Source organism: Tamandua tetradactyla, chromosome 7 (genome assembly GCF_023851605.1).
Source record: "Tamandua tetradactyla isolate mTamTet1 chromosome 7, mTamTet1.pri, whole genome shotgun sequence".
NCBI classification, from domain to species: Eukaryota; Metazoa; Chordata; class Mammalia; order Pilosa; family Myrmecophagidae; genus Tamandua; species Tamandua tetradactyla.
The window spans coordinates 69,450,333-69,460,372 of NC_135333.1; positions in this window are offsets into that span (position 1 = coordinate 69,450,333).

Sequence of the window (10,040 nt, forward strand, 5' to 3'; positions counted from 1 at the left end):
CACAAGACTAAAGCATCACTAGCACATTTCCTACCACAAGGAACTCCGATGTCACTGATCCCAATACTAATTATCATCGAAACAATCAGCCTATTTATTCAACCAATTGCCCTAGCAGTACGATTAACCGCTAACATCACAGCAGGCCACCTACTAATGCACCTAATTGGAGGAGCTACATTAGCACTAATGTCTATTAGCCCTACAACGGCACTAATTACATTTATCATCCTAATCCTCTTAACCATACTTGAATTCGCAGTAGCCCTCATCCAAGCATACGTATTCACCCTCCTAGTAAGCCTATACCTACACGACAACATCTAATGACACACCAGACACACTCCTACCACATAGTTAACCCAAGCCCCTGACCACTAACAGGAGCCCTATCAGCACTACTAATAACTTCCGGACTTGCAATATGATTCCACTTTAATTCTACAACTCTCCTTGCGCTAGGACTACTAACAAATTTCCTAACAATATACCAATGATGATGAGACGTAATCCGAGAAAGCACCTTCCAAGGCCACCACACATCAACAGTACAAAAAGGATTACGTTATGGAATAATTCTCTTCATTATCTCAGAAGTATTCTTCTTCGCAGGATTTTTTTGAGCCTTTTACCATTCAAGCCTCGCCCCAACCCCAGAACTAGGAGGATGTTGACCTCCCACTGGAATCCTAGCACTCAACCCACTAGAAGTACCACTACTAAATACAGCCGTGCTACTAGCCTCAGGAGTATCCATCACATGAGCCCACCACAGCCTTATAGAAGGAAATCGCACACACATGCTACAAGCACTATTCATTACTATTTCACTAGGAGTATACTTTACCTTACTACAGGCATCAGAATACTTTGAAGCCCCATTTACGATCTCTGATGGAGTATACGGATCAAAATTCTTCATGGCCACAGGATTCCACGGACTACACGTGATTATCGGCTCATCATTCCTAATTGTATGCTTCCTCCGCCAATTAAAATTCCATTTCACATCAAATCACCATTTCGGCTTTGAAGCTGCAGCCTGATATTGACATTTTGTAGATGTAGTCTGACTATTCCTCTACGTATCAATCTATTGATGAGGATCTTACCCTTTTAGTAAAAACAAGTACAGCTGACTTCCAATTAGCAAGTTCCAGACAAACCTGGAAAAGGGTAATTAATATAGTATTAACCTTACTAATTAACATCACCCTAGCCCTACTACTAGTAACCATCGCATTCTGATTACCACAACTCAATAATTATTCTGAAAAATCAAGTCCATATGAATGCGGATTCGACCCAATAGGATCAGCCCGACTCCCATTCTCAATAAAATTCTTCCTAATCGCAATTACCTTTTTACTTTTTGACCTAGAAATTGCCCTACTATTACCCCTTCCCTGAGCAACACAAACTAGCCAACTCGAACCGGTATTAATCACAGCCTTATTTTTAATCTCCTTACTAGGACTGGGCTTAGCTTACGAATGAATCCAAAAAGGACTAGAGTGAACAGAATATGATAATTAGTTTAACTTAAAACAAATGATTTCGACTCATTAAATCATGGTCCAATACATGATTATCATATGTCATCAATTTACACAAACATCCTACTAGCATTTACTACAGCACTACTTGGACTTTTTATATACCGATCCCATCTAATATCATCACTACTATGCCTAGAAGGCATAATATTATCATTATTTATTCTAAGCACAGTAACTACACTAAATACATCCTTCACTCTATCAAGTATAATGCCAGTAATACTAATAGTATTTGCAGCATGTGAAGCTGCTGTAGGTCTAGCCTTACTGGTCACAGTATCGAACACTTATGGACTAGACTATGTACAAAACCTTAATCTCCTACAATGCTAAAACTCATTATCCCAACTATGATACTACTTCCACTGACCTGACTCTCAAAAAAAGAAATGCTATGAATTAACTCAACCATTCACAGCCTGTTAATCAGCTTAATCGGCCTACATCTATTTTATCAACCATTTGACCTAAGCCTAAACTTCTCCACCACCTTCTTCACAGACCCATTATCGACCCCATTACTAGCACTGACCATATGACTACTCCCATTAATACTACTAGCAAGTCAATCTCACCTGTCCAAAGAAACAATTACACGGAAAAAACTATATATCTCAATACTAATTATACTCCAAATACTCCTAATTATAACCTTCACAGCCACAGAATTACTCCTATTCTACATCCTATTTGAAGCAACACTAATCCCAACCCTTATCATCATCACCCGATGAGGAAATCAGACAGAATGACTAAATGCAGGAATTCATTTTCTATTCTACACCCTCATAGGCTTGTTACCCCTTTTAGTAGCACTAATATATATCCAAAACAACACAGGTTCACTAAATCTACTAACAATAAAATATTTAACCCAACTATTACCAACACACTGAGCATCAAACTTTCTATGACTAGCATGTATTATAGCATTTATGGTTAAAATACCACTCTATGGCCTACACCTATGACTCCCAAAAGCCCACGTTGAAGCACCAATTGCAGGATCCATAGTTCTAGCAGCTATCTTACTAAAACTAGGAGGCTATGGAATACTACGTATCACCGTAATACTAGACCCACTTACAGAATATATAGCCTACCCATTTATTATATTATCCTTATGAGGCATAATTATAACTAGCTCAATCTGCCTACGTCAAACAGATCTAAAATCCCTAGTCGCCTACTCATCAGTAAGCCACATGGCACTAGTAATTATAGCCATTATAATTCAAACTCCACTAAGCTTCATAGGAGCTTCCGTACTAATAATCGCTCACGGACTAACATCTTCCATACTATTCTGTCTGGCCAACACAAACTACGAACGAGTTCACAGTCGCACCATAATCCTAGCACGAGGCCTCCAAACAATCATCCCATTAATGGCTTCCTGATGACTATTAGCAAGCCTAACGAACCTAGCCCTACCCCCATCAATCAACCTAGTCGGAGAACTATTCGTAATAATCCCATCATTCGCATGATCAAACTTCACAATACTACTAATAGGCCTAAACGTAGTAATCACAGCTTTATATTCACTTTGCGTGCTAATCATAACCCAACGAGGAAAACCAACATCACACGCCCATATAATCAAACCAACCTTCACACGAGAAAACAGCCTCATGCTAATACACCTCTTACCACTAATCCTGCTATCAATTCACCCAAAACTAATTCTCGGCCTATCCTATTGCGGATATAGTTTACACAAAACACTAGATTGTGAATCTAGAAACAGAATATAAAAACTCTTATCCACCGAGAAAGATCAATGCAAGAACTGCTAATTCCTGCACCCATTCATAAAAAATGGCTTTCTTACTTTTATAGGATAAAAGTAATCCATTGGTCTTAGGAACCAAAAATTTGGTGCAACTCCAAATAAAAGTAATAAATGCGTTCACACTATTTACCATAATAACTATTACAATCTTAATGCTCCCAATCATAACACCCATTCTAACAAACAACAAAACAACATACCCCTATCACGTAAAAACCTCAATTATATATGCCTTCACAATCAGCATAATCCCAACCACCATATTTTTAATATCTGACCAAGAAACCATTATCTCAAACTGACACTGAATCACAGTACAAACAATAAAACTCTCCATAAGCTTTAAGATAGACTACTTCTCACTAATATTTGTTCCAATCGCACTTTTCGTAACATGGTCCATCATAGAATTCTCCATATGATACATACACTCAGACCCATACATCAACCAATTTTTTAAATATCTCCTACTATTTCTCATCACAATAATTATCTTAGTAACCGCCAACAACCTATTCCAACTATTTATCGGCTGAGAAGGAGTTGGCATTATATCATTTCTACTAATCGGGTGATGATATGGACGAGCCGATGCCAACACCGCAGCCCTACAAGCAGTCCTATATAACCGAATTGGAGACATTGGCTTAATCATAGCCTTAGCTTGATTTATACTCAACTCCAACTCATGGGACATACAACAAATCTTCATACTTAGCCCAAATATAACCCCAATTCCACTAATAGGTCTACTCCTAGCTGCCATAGGAAAATCAGCTCAATTCGGACTTCACCCATGACTCCCATCTGCAATAGAAGGCCCAACTCCAGTATCAGCATTACTACACTCAAGTACCATAGTAGTAGCAGGGGTATTTCTACTAGTACGATTCCATCCACTACTACAAACTAACCAACTAATCCTTACAATAGCCCTTTGCTTAGGAGCTATCACCACACTATTCACCGCTATCTGCGCCCTAACACAAAATGACATTAAAAAAATTGTAGCATTTTCAACATCAAGTCAACTAGGACTGATAATAGTAACAATTGGACTCAACCAACCGTACCTAGCCTTCCTACACATCTGTACACACGCCTTCTTCAAAGCAATACTATTCCTATGTTCAGGATCCATCATCCACAGCCTAAACAATGAACAAGATATTCGAAAAATAGGAGGACTATTTAATGCATTACCACTAACTACCCCCTCCCTCATCATCGGGAGCCTAGCACTTACAGGAATACCATTCCTTACAGGCAGGCTTCTACTCTAAAGATACTATCATCGAAACAGCAAACACTTCCAACACAAACGCCTGAGCACTCCTAATCACCCTAATTGCCACAACCCTCACAGCCGTATATAGTACTCGAATCATCTTCTTCTCCCTGCTAAGCCAACCCCGATTTCAAACAACTATCTCCATTAACGAAAACAATCCATGTTTGCTTAACCCAATTAAACGCCTAGCAGTAGGAAGCATTTTTGCAGGATTTCTAATTACAAACAACATCCCACCTATATCAATACAACAAATAACCATGCCCTCATACATTAAACTTACAGCACTAGCAGTATCAATCACTGGATTCATCCTAGCAATAGAACTAAACAACACAACCCACAATCTACAGCACAACTACCCATCTCAACATCACTCCTTCTCTACCATACTAGGATATTTTCCAAACATCATCCACCGCCTATACCCACACTCAATTCTCAAAACAAGCCAAAATCTAGCAACCTCCACACTCGACCTAATCTGGCTAGAGAAAATTGCCCCAAAAAGCCTCTCCAAAATAAACATCTCAGCATCATTAACAATATCCAACCAAAAAGGACTAATTAAACTATACTTCCTATCGTTTATGTTATCCATTATGCTAGCCCTCACCACACTGACCTTTTACTACGAGTAATTTCCATAACAACAAAAATACTAATAAACAAAGCTCACCCAGCTAAAACCACCAACCACCAACCATGACTATATAAAGCAGCAACACCAACATAATCCCCACGAACATATCAATCACCCAAATAACTGTAAACTGCCCAATCCTCTATATATTTTAACCCACAAAATACCCCATAGATATCCTCATAATTGACCAACCATAGCATAACAACAACCTCCATAGTAATACCAAAAACTATTGCACTAAAAATAACCACATTCGATCCCCATACCTCAGGATACTCCTCAGTGGCTATTGCAGTAGTATACCCAAACACTACCAACATCCCACCCAAATACACCAAAAACACTATCAAACCTAAAAAAGACCCACCAAAACTTAAAACCAACCCACAACCCACACCACCACTAACTACCAACCCCAACCCCCCATAAATAGGAGATGGTTTAGATGAAAAACTCACAAAACCAATAACAAACAAAACACTCAGCAAAAGTACAAAATACATCATAATTCTTACATGGGACTACACCACGACCAATGACATGAAAAATCACCGTTGTACTTCAACTATAAGAACCAATGACCCACATTCGCAAAACTCATCCACTATTCAAAATCATTAACCAATCATTCATTGACCTCCCCACACCATCAAACATTTCAGCATGATGAAACTTCGGATCTCTGCTAGGAATCTGCCTAGTAATCCAAATCCTAACAGGCCTCTTTTTAGCAATACATTATACATCAGACACAATCACAGCATTTTCATCAGTCACCCATATCTGCCGAGATGTTAACTACGGATGACTAATCCGCTACATCCATGCCAACGGGGCATCACTATTCTTCATATGCCTATACCTACATGTAAGCCGCGGCCTGTACTATGGCTCCTACCTATACCTAGAAACTTGAAATATCGGAGTAATCCTCTTATTAGCCACAATAGCAACCGCATTTATGGGTTACGTCCTTCCATGAGGACAAATATCATTCTGAGGCGCCACCGTAATTACAAACCTACTATCAGCTATCCCGTACATTGGAACAGACCTGGTAGAATGAATCTGAGGGGGATTCTCAGTGGATAAAGCCACCCTAACATGATTCTTCGCATTCCACTTCATCCTACCTTTCATCATTCTAGCCCTAGTAATAACACACCTATTATTCCTACACGAAACAGGATCTAATAACCCACTAGGACTCTCATCTGACATAGACAAAATCCCATTCCACCCCTACTACACCATCAAAGATATCCTAGGCTTACTAATCATAGTCGCAACACTGGTAACCCTTGTACTGTTCTCACCAGATCTCCTAGGAGACCCTGACAACTATACACCAGCTAACCCACTCAGCACCCCACCACACATCAAACCAGAATGATACTTCCTATTTGCCTACGCCATCCTACGATCAATCCCCAATAAACTAGGCGGAGTAATAGCCTTAGTCTGCTCAATCCTAGTACTAATAATTATGCCACTACTACATACAGCTAAACAACGAAGCATAATATTCCGACCACTAAGCCAATTACTATTCTGACTATTAGTGGCCAACCTATTAATCCTAACATGAATCGGTGGCCAACCAGTCGAACACCCCTTTATCATCATCGGCCAAGTAGCCTCAATCTCATACTTCTCAATCATCCTAATCCTAATACCATGCAAGGGGCAGACTCCAAGCAGCCTCGCTAAGACCAAAGAACTGAACTTTAGATTTGAGTTGCAAGTTAATTGCCTGTTTTAAAAAAATCAATACTCTTTGAAGGAACATTACAGAATCCACAGTGTTTATAATGTATCAATTATAATACCCAGGATACTATAAAATTATTCCGAACATGAAAAACATGGAAATACAAATCATCATCAAGAGAAAAGACAAGCAACAAAGGTCACCCATAAAATGACCCAGACATTGGAGTCAACATAAAAGGATTTTAAAGCAGCTGTTCTAACTATCATCAGGGATGTCAAGAAAAATGTTTATCATGAATAAGAAATGATAGGAAATATTAAAAGAGAAGTAGAAACTGTAACAAAGAACCAGACATACATTGTGGAACTAAAGGATATAATGTATGAAATAAAAAATTCACAGGACAGGCTTAACAGCAGAATGGAGATGTAAAAAGAAAGAGTTAGTTAATTTAAAGGTAGAAAAATAGAAATTATCCACTCTGAAGAAGAGAGAAAAAATTGGAAAAAATGAGCAGAAACTGGGGGATCTATAGGATAATATCACAGGTGTCCCAGGAGTCCCAGAAGGAGAGGAGAGAATGAGACAGAAAAAATATTTGAAGAAATAATTTTGAAAGACATAAACGTTCAATTTCAAGAAACTCAGTAAACCCAAAGTAGAATTAAAAATAAAAAATAAGGGTGGGCCATGGTGGCTCAGCTGGCAAGAATGCTTGCCTGCCATGCCAGAGGACCCGGGTTCGATTCCCAGTACCTGCCCATGTAAAATAAATAAATAAATAAAAAATAAGAAAGCACATTTATTTTGGGTGATGAAAAAGTTTTGGTAATGGATAGTGGTGATGGTAGCAAACATTGTAAAAGTGATTAATGCCACTGAATAGTATATTTAGAAATGATTAAAGTGGTAAATGAAAGAAAAGGAGGAAAAGAAGAATAAACAGCACACCTAGGCACATCATAGCCAAACTTCTAAAAACCAAAGATAATGAGAAAAAGGACACACTTCATTTGAAAAATTTTGAATATTACTGTTTTTTCATCAAAAAAACAGTGTAGGTCTATGTGAAATATTATGTGTGCGCGTGTGTGTATAAAACCATGGTAAAAATTAACAATGCAGGCCAGAAGTCAGTGGAACAAGCACTGAGGGAAAAAAAAAAGACGATATGAAGCAATTTTCAGGTACGAGGATTTGTTACCAAAAGACCTGCACTATGAGAAATGGTGCTGGAAGTTCTTTAGGCTGAATGAAAATGGAAGCAATGGAAGAGCAGAGGTATAGGATAGAGTAAAGGGAAATGTTTAATTTGCAGGTAAATACAAAATACATTTTAAAAAAATTTCTTTAAAATGCATAAAACTGCTTAAAGTAAAAATTATAACATTGTATTGTAGGGTTTACAATGCACATAGATGTAACACATATGAAAACTATAGAATAAAGATGAGGGGCTGTTAAATGTACTCATTTGGCTACAAGTGTCCTTCATTTTACATCAAGTAGTGCAATATTATCTCTAAGACTGATAAATTAAAGATGAATGCTGTAATTCCTCGAGCAGCAGTTGGGAAGCCCTGGGGCTGTGAGGTCAGATTTATTTCCCTAATAATGCTAATACAGTATTTGCTTTCTTTGCTCTCATTCTCTCATGAGTGTACAGTGGAGTTTTCCAGAGGCTACGGGACGTATGATGACACCATCTCCCTGGCGGCTAAAGGAATGTGTGCTTGTGTATTCTTGTGCTTTACAATATTCTCAGCTTTAATTTCTAGTCAAGGGAATATTAACAGATATAACCCACACAAACAAAAGCGCTTTGGGGTTCTCAGCAATGATTAAAAGTATACAATTTGAGAATAGCTATTGTAGAGCAACCACTGAAAAAATAAGACAGAGAGAGAGCTAAAAGGCCGATAAATAAAAGGGGATTCTGAACATCAAAGAGATTTAATTTGGGGGACTTGTTTTTAATAGGGTGGTCAATCTTGTTTCCAGATTTGTCGAAGACTAAGGGGTTTCCCGGGAGGTGGAATTTTTAGCACTAGAACCGGGACAGTTCATGGCAAAATAATGGTTTGTCATATATTTCCAACATACAGTCATTTACTATTCTCTTTCCTTTACCCAAGTGTGAACCCCTAAAAGGCAAAAGCCACATCTACTTTATATTTAGAGGGCTGAGACTCCTGGGGCATGCTAAATAAAGGAAGCAAGCTATAAGATTGTAAACCTACTATATTCACAAATACAGAAAATATCCATGAGAAAAGTCCAAATTAATCGTTTGGTATTAGAGTATAGCGCTTACAGAAGATTAAAAAAAAAAAGTTTCTCTATTTAGGAAAAATTCTGTAATGTTATTTAATCACTATAATAGTTAAAAAATTAATGTATTTAATATTATGATGGTGGCCAGGTGGTACTTTGGTAAGTCAGACAAGATTAGAAGGATGAAATCCCCACCACTGGTATTAGGCCCTGGCTCTGGAGGCATATTTAATGCATGTTATTAATGAAGAAAAACATTCTGTCCTAGGATACACATTTCGGCCACACATGGAGCCTTTCAACCATAGGGCGCTGAGTGAACAAGTACAGGGCACTCCAATTACCAACAATAAATGTGGGTTTATGTTGAAAGATAAACTGCTTTCTCATTGCCTCAACTTTGTCCCCTTATCTCCAGTGCCAAGCCAAGGCAGGAGGGGACAGTCTTTGAAGTTGCAGGAGGGAAGGACAGAGGGAATGCGTGGATGTGAGTGCAGGAAGTGTGTAAACAAACTTGCGGCGTTTGGATTTTTATTAGGCTTTATTTTTAAAATTTCTGTGGGTGCTGCCACCTGCTGTCCTGCCTGGGGAAGGGCCCAGCAGAGGCAAGGCCGGGGATTTCAGCGGCCAGGGAGGATTTTAATGCAGTCTTCATCAGATTCCGACATTTAGGAACGAACTTGCCCTCTCCTGGAATCCAAACAGCCACGGGAGACCCCGGGCTGAGGGGCAGCAGGTGCTATGACTTTCCAGTTTCCCTG